The 19,647-nt window shown below is 34.4% G+C and overlaps 1 protein-coding gene across 1 annotated transcript in view; it reads right to left on the reverse strand.

Moving 5' to 3' along the window:
• The window catches only part of ASCC3 (activating signal cointegrator 1 complex subunit 3), a 294,604-nt gene that overhangs the window by 219,032 nt on the left and 55,925 nt on the right, over window positions 1-19,647 (reverse strand). The window lies entirely within an intron of this gene.

The following is a 19,647-nucleotide window of genomic DNA, read 5'->3' on the forward strand; positions in this document are numbered from 1 at the left end:
CATAGCGGATTGTACTGCAGGAAAGGTTCTTAAGGCGATATCCAAAATCTATAAGGTGGTAAGAAAGGCCCTGTCCTTATCTGAGTCGAGGAATGAAGATGAACTACATTATAACCTTTTAATATTTGAAGATGCTTTGGGAAAGAAAAAGAACATTAGTTTTTATCTGACTGCTTATTCTCTATGAATTTACCCTTAGTAAGCAAAGGCGTAAGAAAACAAGTAATTGTTTCTTGAATCTCTTAATGGAATTAAAGTTCTTTTCCAACACTGATTAAGTCATTAATACTTATCTCTATTGCAACCTCAAAGTCTAAAATAAAAGTTAAGTCTAAGCATCTACCACAAATAAAACCGGTTCCAACTGAAGCTTCATTATTCAACTTCTTTTTAAAAGATTGACAAACACTTCATCTGATCAAATGAAATCATTTATATTATCTAAACTGCTAAATGATAAGTATAACGAGTTATTTTCCTCCAGAATATGGGACTATATAGTGTTAGGAGTTGTGTTTCATCTTTAGCCCCCGAAAGGCCTAGCATAGTACCTGGCACAAAGCAAATATTGAGTGATTTTTTTTTTCTTTTTCTGTATTTGTTTCAGCTGAGTCATTTTGATTAAATCATAATACCATTTGAGCTACATCACTGATGAATTTTTATAAATTAAATAATACTTAAGATACTCCATGCTAAGCACAATGACTGTCTCTAGAGCAGGAGATTGGTATAAATTCTGCTCACATTAAACTTGACAACTGTTTTCCCTCAGATATCATAAATACTAGCCAAACTATTTTCTATACTCATTCACTACAGTTTCCAGTGAAACTACAAGTTACCTTGAATTACATCAGTTCCTACTACATTTGCTCTGGGAACCAAAAATAAAAATAAAAATAAAAGTGTTGTTTCAAAATAAAGCTTTTACATCTTTTAAATCTTCCTGACACTAAGATAGCATTATTAAAAAAGTGTAAAAGTTATGTTTATTATTTGTTTTAGCTGCAGGAGAATTATAGGGAGTTCTTGGGATACTATTATAGTCCAATTATCCCCCTTTACCAAACATAATTGAATTGGTCAACTAAACTTTAGGTCAGTGTTATTTCCCACAGGAGCCTATGTTCCTCTAGTGCAGCGGTTCTCAACCTGTGGGTCGCGACCTCTTTGGGGGTCGGACGACCCTTTCACAGGGTTGCCTAAGACCATCAGAAAACACATATATAATTACATATTGTTTTTTGTGATTAACCACTATGCTTTAGTTATGGTTGGGGGTCACCACAACATGAGGAACTGTATTAAAGGGGTGCGGCATTAGGAAGGTTGAGAACCACTGCTCTAGAAGGTTATGAAATCAATTTAGTGGAATGTGGCAACATTTTAAAAGAATACAATATTCAAAAGAAAAGAAAATAGTACAATGTTTCATATATAAGGGTAAACACTGTTTCATGAAAATTTTATTTGTGTTTATGTAAAATAATTTTTTTAAATGTGAGCTATAATAAAAAAATTTGAGACCCAATGTTAAGATAATCATTTTCCAGTGAATACATATGTATTCTTTCAAAATATGACCTATTTCATTTTAAGAATAAAAACCTTTCACAAATGCTTCTAACCTCAGGCTTAGTGATTTCACTTTTTTAGAATGTATCCAAAACATATTTGCATATCTGCAAAACTGTGCATGTGTAAGATTACTCGTCAGAAAATTATTTGTGACAGCAAACACTGGTAACTATCCAAATGTCATCAATATGATAGCACTTGAGGGTACATCATACAGTGGATTCTATGCAGCCATAAAACAGAGTAAGGATGTTTTCTACTTACTGAGATGAACACATCTTGTTATGTGAAGAAAGCAAGGTGTAGAACAGTATTATATACTATTTTTTTTCTTTAAAGTTTGTGGGGGTGGGAAACAGGGAATAAAATGGGGTATGGAGACAAATAAGAAAATTTTTACTACATGAAGGTTTCTAGTTTCTGAAATGTGACAGTAATATCCATGCAAAAAGGAAAAAAGATAAATACAACTGATTCCTTTAAAAAATGGTAAAATTAAAGAACCATCTGAGTAAATGGGAAAGCCTAAATAAGCTCTCAAACATTATAAAAATATTTCATATTACCAAATTTTCATTATTCCTAGAGTTTTACCCTCCAGAGACAAAAAAAGGTAAACTGAATTACTCTTCTAACAGCTCTTCAAATTAGTTTAAATAATAAGTTCCTCCACTTATTGTCCTCAACATTCTCGTTTTTGGTTGTAATATGCCTGATTCTTCAATGGCTTTGCTCAATTAAAAGTTTGAGAACAGATGAAAAAGCAAGATCACTTCCTACCTCCACTACCTGTGGCATTAAACCTGCAGCCTCACTGAAGCCTCTATGTTTTCATCAGAGGACGAGATCTGTTATTAAATGCAAGCCTACACTATGTTTTGCTATTATCTAAAATGTACCCACATACTCTTTCAATCCTTCAATATATATTGAACACTGCCTACCAAATGTCAAGCTGTGAGGACTTGTTCTCTATCCTTAAGAATTCATGGTGCAGCAGGTGACTCTGAACTACAAGGAGCCTATTACTTGGGCCTCAACTATACCTTTGAACTACACACCTCCATACCCTAACCTTTAAAGGAACCAGGGAGTCCCTGAAACGCTACTTCACTGAACATCCCATCTGTAAACTACATGATCTATGACAAGATCAGTGGACTAAAATGATATAACATAAAAATATAACGTTGTTATCTTTAATGCTCTTGAATTACAAATACTAAGATAATATATGCCTGATTATATAAAATGGCAAGTAAATTGTTCATTAATCCATTTAATGATAAAAGCAAAGTTAAAGAGCATTTAAATTGAGCACTTATTACAACTAGGCTTTGTTTTAAATGCTTTAAGTAATTATTTTATTTTATAACAAAATAAAACCCAAGAAGTAGATCTCTTTACTATCCTTAAAGATGGGGAAACTGGGGCAAGGAGAGATTAAAGAACTCCCTCAGGGATAAATGGAGAGTAAGCAGCACAGCAGGGATTAGAACTCAGGTATCCAACACCAAGTCCAAATTAAAAAGTCCAAGTTAAACACTTGTAAAGCTTACTGATTTAATTATTTTAAATTTTATACTTTATGCCCTCTTTTTAACCAAGAAACTTAATTTTATAAAAATAAAAATAAAAAGTCAATGGAAATAATGACCATTCTAATAAAAATATGCAAAATAAAAGAATTTTTATTGATCTGAGAGTTTTAAGATTTTTAAAAAATTGACACTTTTTGGTAATTTTACATCTTTATATATATCATACATATAGTTTGTAAGTGATTATCACTAATAAACTAATGTATCTGACCTAAAAATTCCATTTCAAAAAATTTATCAAAGTTAAACCAACTGAAATAAGTATGCCAGATAAATAAGCAAGCACAAAGATAATTTACTATATTACCATTTATAATAAAAAAAGAATAGAAGTTGAGTATCTATAAATAAGGGACTGGATTAAGTAACTGATGATACATTCTTAATAAATTACAGTAAAAATAAAATATATGTATATTTATAAGAAAATGTATATGAAAAAGGAAAAAAGTATGCTACAGGACAGTAAAGACAACTAATTAAATATAATTTGTTAATTAAAAAATAGTATAAAAAGATATATATCAAACTGTTCCACTGGAGCTGAGATTGTAAAGGAATTTTCACTTTCTATCTTAAAAATATAGGTATTCAATTTTAGATATTATGTTTCTGCAGTGAATAGATTTTATAATCAACTCTACAAAACACTTTTCTTTAGATAAAAAGAATTATCATAAGAATAAACAAAAGGGGAAGATCTACCCTATATTGTAGTATTGTTTTAAAAACCACAGTAATTTATTGCTTTATAGATATAAATACTTAATGTTTTAATGTAAATACAAACTACTGATTTATCCTGTTTTTCATTAGGAGTCCTACACTTTACCAAACATCAAATTTTTAATTTGTACTCTCACTTGTAAAGGCACTGAAAAATTACTGCATTCTGTTATTAAGAGACAAGAAGTGCATGGCCACTGTTATTTCTTTCTACTGAAGATTTGTGTGTTCTAATATTTCATGACAATAATTCATTTTGAATCAGACATTCTGGGCAGAGGAAATTACATTTTAGCAACAAAAGACCTCATGAGTATAATCTACTATTAAATCTTTGAAGGAAGTGAGATTATAAGATTTTGTGAAAATGAGGTTACTTTCTAAAATGAATCTCAGCCCCATTTCATTACATACAAAAAAAAAGCAGTAAGACATCACAACGCATAATTCATAATCCTTTCATATTATTTAACAAAATGCATTTACACTTTTTAAGAGTAACCAAACATACTTAATATGCTCACAAGTGCCAATTCCTAAATTCTCTCATACTGAAAACAGTCCACCTAAGAAGCATAATGACAACAGTAGAAACACCCAACTAAATAAATAGATGGCCTTTTTCTACTCTACTCCCTCCCTGATGACAAAATGATAAATAAAAAGCTATTACTGCCTGTCCTTGAGGAGAAAAACACAAGGAGAGAAAAAAGAAAAAAAGCAATATCATGTTTCATGAAAACTTAAGGTATAATGGGAGTCAAGAAGACACTAATTCCCCAAAACTGTGGCTGCAGAATCATAACTAACTCCACTTATAAACCAAAGCGCACACCTGTGTTGCTACCAACGCACTCTTAATAATAATTCAGTATGTCATAGGTCACTCTGAAACACCTTTACCAAGGTACTATACCAACAATCACAGGCACAGAGTACAAGAAGACAGTAAAAGACACGGTTTGAGCAAAGTAATAGGTTTGATTTGGCTAAGTTTTGTTTACTTTAGACAGAACCACCATAATACGCGAGGGCTAGTTTCACAAAACCAATATTATAATTAAGTATACAAACTTCAGAGGCTTAAGGCAGAAGTGAAATTGAAAGCTAACAATTTGGTACTTTCTATGAAGTTAATACGTTATTTTTGAAAGGGAGATGAACTCATACTGAAATGTATTTTAAGAATCCTTCCAGGATGCCATTATGAGTTGTAGCTGAAAAATGTAAGACACAATTATTTAATTGGCATTACAATCTACTTGGCCCAAATTGTGGGACCTTCCTTCTAATAAACAGCTGCACTTCTAACTATGGTAATAAAACTGGAGCAAAGGAGTCTCTGTCAAATTCTGTTGAATCCCACACAGAAAATGTCATGTTCAGTTTCTTGGCTGATATTTATGGTAATGACTGGTTTCAGCTCCAACTTTAACCTTTAAATCATTTCTATTAGCATGCTTAAAACCTTTTAAAGAGAGGAAAGTATTTGGATTTATGTGGTCAAGCTCACAAACTGTCACAGATATTAAATGATAGGTGATTTCTTAATTAAAAAACTTTTACAGTACATATGACTTTAAACTTTCCAAAACTAATTAAGTAAAGCAAGAATGCCATATACATCTCCAACAAAAAAAATTCGCCAACAGAATCCTCAAGTGAATTGCTTCACTTGCATTCACACTAACAATATTTGAATAATTTATTATAATTTCAAGTCAAGATTTCATTTACTATAAATAAAGACATTGAAAAAACACATCATATAAATGAAAGTACTAATGGCTTATAGTGGTCACTTCAATGGACAAATTTGTGTGTGTGTGTGTGCATTCCCATATTCCAATGCTTAACAACATACTTGTTATTATTGCTTTTCTGAAGAAAAGAAATTTAGAAATACTATTAAATTGGTAACTTTAAATACGCAATTTAATGTCATTAACTATAAAATAGGTGATCTGAGAATAATTTTTTTTAACTGGGGAAATAAGCAGTAAACTGGACTTATAAAATACTTCCTTAAATTAAAATTTACTGCTTATTTCCCCACACGAGATCTGAAGCTCACCTGGAAGGATTCCAAATACACTAAACCCACCACCCAAAAGACTGCTGGAGAGGAGCTCAGCTGAGGGTTTGCTGAGGAGGACAGTCCTTTGAGAACAAGTTTCTCCAACTTTGGATAAGGACTGTGTCGTCGTCGTCGGCAGCCGTCCGTCTCGAGAGACGATGGTGTAGCTTCTTAAGAGTCTATCTGCACCGCCGAGAATGGCTGTGCAGTCCAACTCGGGAGTGACACGGTATCTGTCTCCTCCCGTGTTGAATCGACATCTTGCGATGACGCTGAAGCTACAGAGCCTGGGCAGGGTGATATGGAGGGTCTGCTGTTGCCCATGCAGCAGACCCCCCCTCTCTTCGCAGCTGAAGGGTCCAAGGGAAAGACGAGTCAATACAGCTTGGCTTCAGGTGCGCCACAGGAGTTGCCGGTGTTGACTACAACGTCAAACCGCCTTAGGGACTCCGGCTCCGGATTTTCTGTCGGGGTTTACTCCCTTAGCCTTTCCCCTGAAGAGGTATGCCGCAAGGCAGCGGAGGTTTTATGGCATCAGAGTTTTCCTTCTCTGATAAGGACTGTGTATACTTCGAAAAATGAAGATTTCTAGAACTCAAAACTTGAGATTTTCATTCATTTGCCTAAGGTGGGAAATAGCAATTGTACCTTACTTAAAATGTTTAGTAATAAGCAAAGTGAAGAACTGGGATCCTAACTTTCCCTGCCCATTCCAATGCAGTGATTAGGTATCCTTAGTCATCTGTTTTTTAGTAATTTAACACAACTGAACCTGAAAAGAACAAAGTATATTTTATTCAAAAAGGAAAAATAAAACATGTTTAAAATGTGTATTAAATTAAAAAGTAGTTTATTAAGGTGAAACTTTAAGAATAATGTTTTGCTTGAACTTCTTTTGTAGTATGTAAAGATATGAAAGGAAAAGGAAATTCTGAAACATATAATAGACATAATATTATGTAGACTGCTTAAGAATTCATTGCAATTTCTTTATATATTGACTTCTGGATATATTTAAAATTACCCAAATTACCTAATTATTATTTTCATACAACTCTGAAATTTATCAAGAATATAAGTGCCTTTTGAGAATGCAAAAAGCAAGGTAACCTATGTTTACTTAGTCACTCTTTGATATTTGCACCACTGCATAAAATTTGAACTTGTCCTTTGTAAGCCTCTTGTTCTCACAGTTTATATAAGGGAATTAAGTTAAGTAATGCAATATAAAGTATCTAATGAAATGCATAGTATTTACTATGGTAATATGACTTCCTTTAACTTGATTTTTTTAAAAATCTAGCATGTATTTTATTTCTTTTCTTTTTATTGTTTAACTTCATTTTTTTAAAACTGCCTTCTACATTACTTCAATATCCACCTTTGAGGAATTTAAAAGTTACTTCTAGAGAACTAAGTCCACTTACCGATCACCCTTAACAGAAAAATTCACAAGTGTACCCAGGCTCAACAGCAAAACTCAGCTATCAGTGTGAGAAATTAAGCAAAGGAACAGTTTATATAGGCATTACTCTGACTGGGAATTTACTGATCATCTAAAATGTATCACAGACAGTGCTTCACATATTCTGTATGTTGACTCATGTCATCTTCAATATAAATAGTCTGATGAGGAAACTGCAACTTGGTAATGCTATGTAACTTGATCCACATCACAAAAACTGTGAATGGTGAAGCTGGAATTCAATATCAGTTCTATTTGCCTAACTAGAGAGTCAGCGGAATTATAACCCTAAAGATCCTGACACCACCATATCTCCTGGCACAATGCCTTGCATCAACCAGGAGTTCGGGATATGATTACTGGTAACTGATGACCAATCCATACATATATCCAGAAACAAATAATGAAAATAATATAACTAACAACATAACCATATCAAATATTTCTGTAATTAAAACAGGAGATAATAGGGATTAAGTCTATTTTTAAAGCAATTTGAAACTCCCACATTACAAGTTAAATTCATCTAATTTTCATACTTCTGAATATAATCAAGTTCTAAAATTATAATTCTGAAGTAGCTCGATATGCCTGTAAACTTTAAATCTTCTCTTTCCTAATTTCCTGCCATGAAAATAAATAAAGTGTAGGTTGTAATGAAAATTATTTTATTAAATTTCTCCTAGGTAGAGGCAGATGTTAGTTATAACTCCCTCTCTAGCAGGTATTTTTCAAGCAGCTGGTGCCCTTTTCCTAGTTAGCTGTTTGCAAGTGTTCCCAGTAGACTTTATAGCACTGCAATCCTTAAGAAGTTCATAGCATACAAACAGAATTAATTCTTTTTTAGAGGGGAAAATATGGGAGTATTTATCTTTAAATAAGACCTAGCTATTTCATATATGAATTATAGTATACTTTCAATAACAAGTAAACATTGCTGCTTAATCACATAATTTAAAAAATTGCTGCGAGTCACATATAAATAAAAAATCTGTTATTTATAATTTTGTAACAAAGCTTAAACATTTACTGACCCCCAAATCAGAAGACAGTATATATAACATGTTTTTCACACACAGAAGATTGAATGCATCAAAATCCTTAATTATTTTTGAGAATAAGCCACAAAATCTTAAATTTTTCTTACAGTTTCATAGTAATACTTTAAGTAATACTCTAAGATATAAAATAATGGCCCTCCTGACAGTGACCACGTTTTTAAAACAAATACATCATTTTAAAGTTTCTATATGAAAAGTAACATGGATAAGACATAATCTCCAACATTTTATTAGAGGTCTACACAAAGTTTTCAATACAAAATCAGGAATAGTTCCTTTCTCTGTGTACCCCACACCAGCTCCACTATAAAAAACATGGTTGTCCTGGCCAGTGTGGCTCAGTTCATAACCAAAAGGCTATAGGTTTGATCCCTGTTCCAGGTGCATTTGATACCTAGTCTGGGCAAATACAGAAGGCAACCAATCAATGCTTCTCTATCGCATTAATGTTTCTTTCTCTCCCTTCCTTTCTTTCAAAAGCATTGAAGAAAAGGACCTCATGTGATGATAAAAAAATAAATAATACAGTTAAGTTCACAGTCATTGTTCAGATAAAGCCCAATTCCCCCAGACTACAACAACCAACAACAACTCAAGTCTCATGTTCTCCAAGAAATCTCCATTAACAGTTATAGCCTGCATTGATTCCTCTGTCTTTTGTACAAGATTAAATTCAAATACTGATTTTTACTCACTTCATTCCACAGTATATTATTGGTAAATACTTAACATAGATGTCTTCCCATGTTCCCAACTATATGATGCAAGCTCACTGAAGACAAGGAGGGACACCCACTATTTCCTTTTTAAACTTTTTGTTGTTGTTGTTACCTAACAATATCTGCCAAGTTAAGGGGCGTGAAAAATATAAATTCCTTTTTTCTCCCTTAAGATCTTTTGATTGATGATGTTAAGCAGACAAGAGAATGAGAAAAGACTTAATGAACAAGAGGTTAAAAAGAAAGTTTTAGCTAAGAACACCATGGTAAAATTGAAGAATGCTAAGGGACAGCGAAGATCTTAGAAGTAGCCAGAGAGAGAAAAGCTTTAAAACAAATCACAATTAGATCGTTTACAGAGTTCTCAAAAGCAAAAGTGAAAAGCAGATGATATAATACTACTGTCTTTAACTTACTAAGAATGTGATAGAATAATACCATCAATGTGCTAAGAAAAAAATAACTATAAACATAGAATTCTATTATCAGTGAAAATATCTTTCAAGAATGATAAAACAAAGACATCTTAGATTAACAAAAATGAAGATTTTTGCCACCACCAGATTCTCACGAAAGAAAATTCAGGCAATGAAAATCCACAGAACATGAAAACACTGGATGGAATTTTAAAACTAGCAAAATAAATAGGCAAATCCAAATAGCTATCGACTGTAAAATAATAGTAATAGTAATGAAAATATCTGATGTAAAAACTAAAACAAGATACAACTAAAATACATGATAAAAATACCAAAGAATTAGGAAGAAACTGGAGTTTAAAGTTTTAACAATCTTATTGTGCAATAATGTTTTTAGATCTACTCAACACTTAGAAGAGACCAAAATAAAAACCCACAAAAACCTCCAAGTTTCCAGATATCTAACTACAAAAGGTATGAAGTTCTGATAAACAGCATTGTTTTTCTGGGCTTTCTAGATCTTGGCATTATTGACATTTTGGGAATTCTCTGTTGTGATACGATATCATGTGCACTGGAGAATTTTCAGCAGCATCCTTGCTTCTGTTTACTAGATGCCATGAAGATCCTCCTAGTTGTGACAACCAAAAATGACTCCACACACTGCCAAATGTCTTCTGGGGTAGATACTGGGAGGGTACAATGAGAACTGCCCAGTGAGAACTGCTACTGTAGGTAGAGTGAGAAAAGGTGGGGTAGGATCAACTTCTTTTTCTTTTCTCATGTTTTTTAAGACCTTACTTGAGAGTGTAGACCTTACATTTCTAATAATTTCTGTGTGTACAGGACTTTTCTCTTCACTGGATAATGACTTATCTTGGTATGCAATGGGCTATTAACCTCCTTCAGAGACAGGTGGAAAAACAAACTTTTAGGCTTGCTGTGATTCCCAATTTCCAGAGTTGTCTGCTGCTTTTTGTTTAAAAAGAAAACATAAGTCCACAGACAAATATTGAAGGTTCTGTTAAAAAAGATTCTGTGAGCTTGGGCGGAGTACTCATCTCCATCAGCTTCATGTCCTACTTCACTCCATTAGAGCTGAGCTTCTCCATGTGGGGGAGATATTTTATTGTAAAAAAATGAGAGAGAGAGTGAGAGACAGAGAGATAGTTAGTTGATAGCTGCAGAGATCTGCAGACAATCTCCCTCAAGTCTCTAGGTGAGTGCTGGACAGCACGGCACATGAGAACACTATCCACAGTAGGAGAAAGCACCATATGAATAGATTAGAGGAAGCAAACTCAAACCTCACCACACAGGGTCTGGAATAGTTCCTGTTCTCACCAGCCACAGTGGAAAACCTCTCAACTGACTGTGAATTAGAGTACCCAGAAGAGCTTTTCCTCAGTAGAGGGATAAAATTAGACTTTAGACCTAGACTAAGCCGCTCCGGTCTACTTAGAATATTTTAAAAGTGAGACCTGAAAAACTCAAACTGATCTGAAGTAACTTAGGTATGTCCCAGGAGAAAAAAATTCAAGGATATTTACAAGAATACAAAAATATCCAATATTCAACAAGTAAAGTCACAATGATGTCTGGTATTTGGTCAAGAATAATCAAGTATACTATTATAAAAAGCAAAAAAGAAGAACAAGAAGAAATATTCATTAGTTAACATCAATCTAGAAATACTACAAATGAAAGACTACTCAAGAAGCTAGAGCAAGGGCTGGCAAATAATGGCCTGAGGGGCAAATCTAGCCAGAAGCCTATTTTTATTTTATTTTAATTTTTATGGCCTATAAGATAAGAATGGTTATAACATTTTGAAAGGGTAATTTTAATTAAAAGGAAGACAATAAAGACTATCAAAGAGATCGTATGTAGCCTACAAAGCCTAAAATAATTACTATCTGCCTCTATACAGAAAGTTTATTGACTCCTAAGCTATAAAATGATTGTATAATTAGAGACACTGAAGAAATTAAAAGAGTCCAAATAAAACTTCTAGAGATTAAGCTATAATGAATGAGATTAAAAAGTATACAGAATGAGATTAGCAATATTTTAGACACTGCAGAAGATGAGTGAAGTTGAAGACAAGGTAATAAACAAACTACCCAAAATGAAACATGAAGACAAAACAAAAAACAAAAAAGAATATATTAAAAGAACATGGATAAGCTGCATGACAACTTCAGAAAGCCTAAAATATATCACTTTTCCAATAATTTGAGAATAGGACTTTTCCTTCCTTGGATAATGAATTATCTTGAAAGGCAATTGTTAGCCTCCTTTAGAGAGTTTCTGGAAAAGGGGGAGGGAAATAAAATTCTTTATTTTTAAAAAAAGAATGGTTTGAAATCTCCTACATCTGATGAAAACTATAAAACCACAGACCCAAGATGCTTAATCAATGCCAAGTACACGTAAGAAAAAATAAATAGATAGATAAAAGAAAATCACACCATAGCAGTGATAAGCAGAATCCTAAGTGGTTGTCAAGATTCCCTTCCTGATCCCTACTACCAACTCCTCCATATATACAGCCTGTATAAACCTCAGAACTGTGAATATAATGAATGGATTTACCCATTAGATTTGGTTATACTATATGAAACAGTTGACCTTCATGTACAAGAATTGTCTGGGTGAGTCTGACCTAATCATAAGAATCTTTTAAAGTCAGGGAAGTTTTTCAGCTGCAAGGAGAAAAAAAATCAGAGATTTAAAGCACACAAGGGACTCAATGTGGCACTCTTTAGAAGCTGAGAATGACCAACAGCATGAAAATTGGAAGCTCAGCTCTGCAACTGCAAGGAAATGGACCTGGCCACCAACCTGAAGAGAGCCTGGAAAGGAATCCTTCCTTGGAGTTCCCAGATAAGAGATCGGCATGTCCAACAGCATGATTTTGCCCTTGAGCAACCCTGATCAGAGAACACAGTCAACCCTACCCAAATCGAACCTCCAGAACTATTAGATGATAAATGGACATTTTAAGAATCACTAAATTTTTGGTAATTTCTTATACCATAACAGAAAGCTAATCATATCATAATCAAACTGCCTAAAACCAGTAATATAGAGAAAACCTCAAATACCAACCAGAAAAAAAAAAAAAAAAGAAGAAAGACATATTACATAGAGAGGAAGATAAGAATGAGAACATACTTCTTATCAGAAACACTGTAAGTGAGAATACAATCCTGGCCGGGCAGCTCAGTTGGTTAGAGCATAACCACAAGCTTGTGGATTCAATCACCCGTAGGACACATATTATAATCAACCAATGAATACATAAATAAGTGGAACAACACATTAATGTTTCTCTCTCTCTCAAATCAATAAATAGAAATCTAAAAGAACAATGCAATACAGTTACATCTGTAAGTGCTGGAGAAAAAATTGCCAACTTAGAATTCTATATCAAGTGAAATATCTATCTTTTAAGAACAAAGACAAAATTAAGACTTTTTCAGACACACAAAGCTGAAAGAATTCATCACAAACAGACCTGTACTACAAAAAGTGAATCCAGATGGAAATCTAGATCTACAAAAGGCATAAAAAGGGTACCACATAGGTACACAAAAATAAAAAAACTGTTTTTGTTATTATTTAGAAAGACTGCCACAGGAAAAAAGAATAATGTATTAGGGGGCTAATAACATGGAGAAATAGTCTATATTTACATGTTTGTTATTCATTTGTTTTTTTCTGGTGGTAATAAGTACTGAAAAATGTGACAAATATAGCAGCAAACAGAATTAGAATTTTCATGTTTCCAATTGCTAAGTATGTTACCAAGGGAAATTAGACTTTGTTAAAGTGATCAGAAATTTAATTTGTGTGATATTGTTTCCTTTCTCATGAAATTTATGAAATCTTCTTTGCTAAGATCTTTATCAGTGTGAAAAAGACTGTAAACTCACTTTTTGGCTTTAAACTTTATATTTGTTGTTATTTCTCAGTCGTCGTCGTCGTCGTCGTCGTCGGCAGCCGTCCGTCTCGAGAGACGATGGTGTAGCTTCTTAAGAGTCTATCTGCACCGCCGAGAATGGCCGTGCAGTCCGACTCGGGAGTGACATGGTATCTGTCTCCTCCCGTGTTGAATCAACATCTTGTGATGACGCTGAAGCTACAGAGCCTGGGCAGGGTAATATGGAGGGTCTGCTGTTGCCCATGCAGCAGACCCCCCCTCTCTTCGCAGCTGAAGGGTCCAAGGGAAAGACGGAGTCAATACAGCTTGGCTTCAGGTGCGCCGCAGGAGTTGCCAGTGTTGACTACAACGTCAAACCGCCTTAGGGACTCCGGCTCCGGATTTTCTGTCGGGGTTTACTCCCTTAGCCTTTCCCCTGAAGAGGTATGCTGCAAGGCAGCGGAGGTTTTTTGGAGTCAGAGTTTTCCTTCTCTGATGTACCCTGACTGGAAGATCGAACCAGCGACACTTAGCTTGCAGGCCGACGCTCAATCCACTGAGCTAAACCAGCCAGGGCATATTTCTCAGTACTAACTCTTAAAAAGACAGTGAGAGTGGCTCAAGGCCCTGGTTATGTTGAAATTGATACGTCTGACAGTGTAATAAGCAGCCAGTGGGATGTCTTAAGAAAAAGGCTTTTTATTTGGGGGTCAGCCCAGGTTTCAGCAATATTTCATCCTGTTCGAGTTGAGCTCATTTAAGAGATCCATATTCCGAAGTATTTTTTTGGATCCTTCTTTTGTTTTCTTGTCTTTCTAATTTGACTGAATCAAACTGTATCAATAAATACTTCAACTTTCGGATCCTCAGGTTCAGAGAACAAAGTAAAACCAAAGGAAAAGTAACTTTTTATTTATTTATTTTGCTTATTCTATTTGACTTTTCCCAAACTCTCAATCTTGAGGAAACTACAACTGCCAATAACTTACAGTAACTGGTTTCTTTTGTTTCTATGAATTAATTAGAAAATACTCTAGATGTCTTAATATAGTGACTATCATAAGGTCTTCCTGATCTTGTCTAATAGAATCCAATAGTAGTGCACATGTATTTGGAATGAAAGAATAGCTGAATAGCATAAATGGAACACAGAAATAATTTATTTAGTAAAAGTAATTTTCAAAGTAACAGTAAGTCTTTTTATTTTATCCATACTCTGATCTCACAGCGGTAGTTTTCATTATTACGCTCATCATTTTAGGCTAACATTTTAGCTAACATGTATTAAGTAGCAAATCCCTGGCTGGTTTGGCTCAGTGGATTGAGCGTCGGCCTGCGAGCTAAGTGTCGCTGGTTCGATCTTCCAGTCAGGGCACATCAGAGAAGGAAAACTCTGACTCCAAAAAACCTCCGCTGCCTTGCGGCATACCTCTTCAGGGGAAAGGCTAAGGGAGTAAACCCCGACAGAAAATCCGGAGCCGGAGTCCCTAAGGCGGTTTGACGTTGTAGTCAACACCGGCAACTCCTGCGGCGCACCTGAAGCCAAGCTGTATTGACTCCGTCTTTCCCTTGGACCCTTCAGCTGCGAAGAGAGGGGGGGTCTGCTGCATAGGCAACAGCAGACCCTCCATATCACCCTGCCCAGGCTCTGTAGCTTCAGCTTCACTGGAGAGGACACTCCAGCGTCATCGCAAGATGTCGATTCAACACGGGAGGAGACAGATACCGTGTCACTCCCGAGTCAGACTGCACAGCCATTCTCGGCGGTGCAGATAGACTCTTAAGAAGCTACACCATCGTCTCTCGAGACGGACGGCTGCCGACGACGACGACGATTAAGTAGCAAACACTCTTCAAAGCATTTCACATTTTTAACTAATTTAATCTTCATAATAAAGCTATGAGGTATGTATTATTCTCCCAATTTGACAAATGAAACACTAGATCCCAGGGGCAAGTCAAACACTGTCAGCCTAGATTCAGAGGAACTGCTCTAAATCAAATAGGTATGTTGCCTCCTAAATTTAACATGCACAAACCTTTTCCTTTCCTCTTATTCCTCATCTTAATAAATGGTACTCTCACTCATCCATATTGCCTTGGATGTCATTCTAGATTCTTCTCTCTGTTTCATTCCCTCCATTTAATCAGTCATCAGATCTTATATATATTAGTACCTAAATTAGTCTCCATTGTCCCATTTTTTGATACAGGTGGCCATTTTCTTAATTCAGGCTTGTAGCATTTCTCTCCTGAACTACTACAGCAGCTCTGCTCTCTATTTTAGACTTTGCATTGCAACCAGAGTAATCCCTCTAAAGTGAAAAAAATCACATAATTTACTCTATTTTTAAGAAGTTATTTCCCATAATATTGAGTCTAAATTCTTAGTATGATTTTCAAAGCCCTTCAGGCATAAACTAAATCTCTTAATAGACCCACTTGCTGGCACTATCAACATACATCTTACATGCTAACAATACTGAAACACTCGTTTCCAGAAGGTTATACACTATTTCATGGTGCATCCTTTGGCTAGGATTTACCCCACTGCCCTTTGCCTACCTGGCAAAATCCTATGCCATCACATTCACCTACAATGAAGGCTTCTGTGAAACATTAGTTTGCCTTTTCTGTGCTGCCACAGAATCTTGCACAACACACCCCACTGTAGCAGTTATTTCCATGGAAATGGTGTGGAGCAGACACACTACACTGGGTAACTGAAGATCAGGGATGATATCCTTTCTGTAATTTCCCTAGAACTTAGGCTGTAGGCATGGGATTTGAGAAACTGGGGTCATAGAAATCCTCAAATTTTCTACATTCATATTTTATAGGACTCAACTCTCTGACCTTCTCAAATAAAACTTTACATGCATCTTTTTATATTATCCTTCCAAATCAAGTATTACATTTGGCTCAGTGCTCCATTTTCACTGAATAACACTCCGCTGGCTATTTTAAAAGCATACCTCCATATATGAAAGTAAAAATCATCTTATTTAACACCAACAAAAAGTGAACCGGACTCTCTTACTCAAAATATCAGAGATATGGTGCTGCCTGCTTAAAATCTTTCTTATTCTCCATTGTAAGGTAGCAACAGCATCTGTCTTTCTTTTGGAAATTCCTCCTTGATGTCTGCTGGCTCATGAGGGGCTGACAATGAGAATACAGAAGATGGTAGACATGGTCAGTAAGAACTGGTGACCAAAGTCAGAAAATCAGAGTTAATCCCAGGAGTTTTCTTCTAGCAGAACTTGGGAAAACCCTTCTGAATTTGGGGTTAGGGTATGGGGAAGCAGATATGTTTGGAGTTTCTGGTATACATCTTTCCCTGGCCACAGGAAGAAAGTCTATTTGGAAGTCAGAGATGAAAGTACCATAGAAATAGAAAGGGGCAGTAATGGAGTAAAGGAAAGGGAAGAGATAATGGGGAAGGGAAAGAGAAAGGAGAAGAAAATAAAGTAGAAATAGATGGGTGGAGAAAGAAAGAGAAAACCACAATGAGAAATCTCTACACACTAATAGAATGGTTAAAATACAAATAATATATATATAAAATATAAATTAAAATTGCTAAAATAAAGATTTCAAATAGTGACAACACCAAATACTGGTGAGTATGTGGAGTAACTAGTTCACACTAGATTGTTGGTGAGAATATAAAATGTTACTCGAGAAAAAGGTTTGGTAGTTTTTTAGAAAACTAAACAGGCAACTATAATATGACACAGTAATTATACTGCTGAGCATTTATCCCAGAGAAGTTATACCGCCCCCCCTAAAATTCATAACTTAAGCCTTAACCCCCAATGTGACTATATTTGGAGATAGCACCTGTAGGGAAGTAACTAAAGTTAAATTAGGTCATGTGGGTGAGTCCCTAATTCAACATGGTTAGTGCCCTCATAAGAAGAGGAAGTGAATGCAGACTGGTGCAGCCACTATGGAAAATAGTATGGAATTTCCTCAAAAAATTAAAAATGGAACTACCTTTTGAACCAGCGATTCCACTGCTAGGATTATACCCCAAAAATCCTAAAACCCTAATTCAAAAGAACTTATGCACCCCTATATTCATAGCAGCACTGTTTAAAATAGTTAAGTGCTGGAAATAGCCTAAGTGCCCATCTGTAGATGAGTGGATCAAAAAACTGTGGTACATTTACACAATAGAATACTATGCAGCAGAAAAAAAGAAGGAACTCCTACAATTTGCGACAACATGGATGGAAATAGAGAGAATTATGCTTAGTGAAATAAGCCAGGCAAAGAAAGAAAAATACCATATGATATCACCTAATACAGGAAACTAAAGAACAACAATAACAAATGAACTAAATAGGTCAAGGAGCAGAATAACAGTCAACGGGGGGGGGGGAGGGAGAGAAGGAGGATAAGTAAGGGAAGGGTTTAGTCAAGGAACGTGTATAAATTACTCATGGACAATGAGGAGGGATATGATTGTGGGAGAAGTGGTGGGCTGGGTGGAGGGGAGCAATGGGGAAAAAAATGGGACAATTGTAATTGAAAAAACCAAAAAATAAAAAATAAAATAAAATAAAATGAAAGAAGAGGAAGTGAAACCAAAGGTCTCTATACTGTTTGGCCATAGGGACACAGTTAGAAAGCAGCTGTCTGCAAGCCAGAAAAGGTCTTCACCAGAAACTAAATCTGCTACGACTCTGATCTAGGGCTTTTAGCCTCCACAGTGAGAAAATAAATTGATCATTGTTTGAGCCACACACTCTATGGTATTTTGCTCTGACAGCCTGAGTGGTCTTGCACAATTCATAATACCTCCAAACTGTAAACAATACAGATGTCCGTCACCAGATGAAATTAAACTGTGGTTATCTATATCATGTGTGGTGGGCAGAATAATGATCCCCAATGATGTCCAGATCCTAATCCATGGAAATATATTAGGTTACACAGCAAAGAGACATTAAGGTTGCAGAAGGAATTAACCCATTCAAAAACTCGTTTACTTTTATAACTTAAATAAAAATAAATATTTATTTAGAAATAAGTATGAAAAAATAAAAAGCCTGATTCAATCACTATATAAACAATGAATGGCAATGTTTTTACATGAAAAAAAATAGTATTAAATGTAGAAAATGAAATAGATCTTCATGATAATGTTTATAATGACCGGTGAGGTTTAAAAGGAATTATGTATATAATTATTTAATTCTTCAGGTACTTTTAATGTATAGAATTATTTAATTCTTCAGGTACCTTTAATGTATAGACAAACTCACTAATACAAACTTAATTACAATTTTGGTCCACTATAAAAACTTTCTGTAGAACACAACTTAAAATTGTATTAATAAAGAACCGTACTAAAGGCATAAAATGGAATACTGTATGGTAAAGAAAAATAATGCTAAATATATACATTTATTGACATAGAAAAAATATATAAGTATATATAAAAACACAAAAATAATACATATTATATAATTCAATTTTTATAAAACAAAATACACATGCACATATATAGAGAAAATACAGTCAATTTTGGTTGGCTGTGGCTATACTTCATGCTGCTCCACGCTGCTCTTTTTGCTTGCCTATCTTATTTGATATTTCTGAATGACTATATACAATCCATAAAAATAAAGCAACTTCACTTTGCAGATAAAAAAGATTAACTTTAAGTAATATATATACTTTAAACTAAATTAAGAAATACTTTATTTTGAGGTAAAGCAAATATGGCGAAATTTCAACAAGAAGTAAATTGAGACAAAGGGTATATGGACAATACCTTCATGTAACTTTTCCATAGATCTGAAATTATTTAAAATTTAAAAGTTGAGGGAAAGTAATTTAGAATTTAGTCTCCCTTTTCTCAAACATTTTATTTTATTAGAGGTTGACCATTCGATATGTGAATACATAAAAACCTTTAAAAAATTTTACTTGAGTCAGTTTATATAAGTTAAACCAAATATTAGCTGAAATAACCAAAATAAACATGAAGTTGTAGAAATATATATACATAAATATATGTAATGCATAAAGAAATGTATGTATGCATATATTTTTTAAAATT

The sequence above is a fragment of the Furipterus horrens genome, unplaced genomic scaffold (genome assembly GCF_987537825.1).
Source record: "Furipterus horrens unplaced genomic scaffold, mFurHor1.1.pri manual_scaffold_6, whole genome shotgun sequence".
Lineage (NCBI taxonomy): Eukaryota > Metazoa > Chordata > Mammalia > Chiroptera > Furipteridae > Furipterus > Furipterus horrens.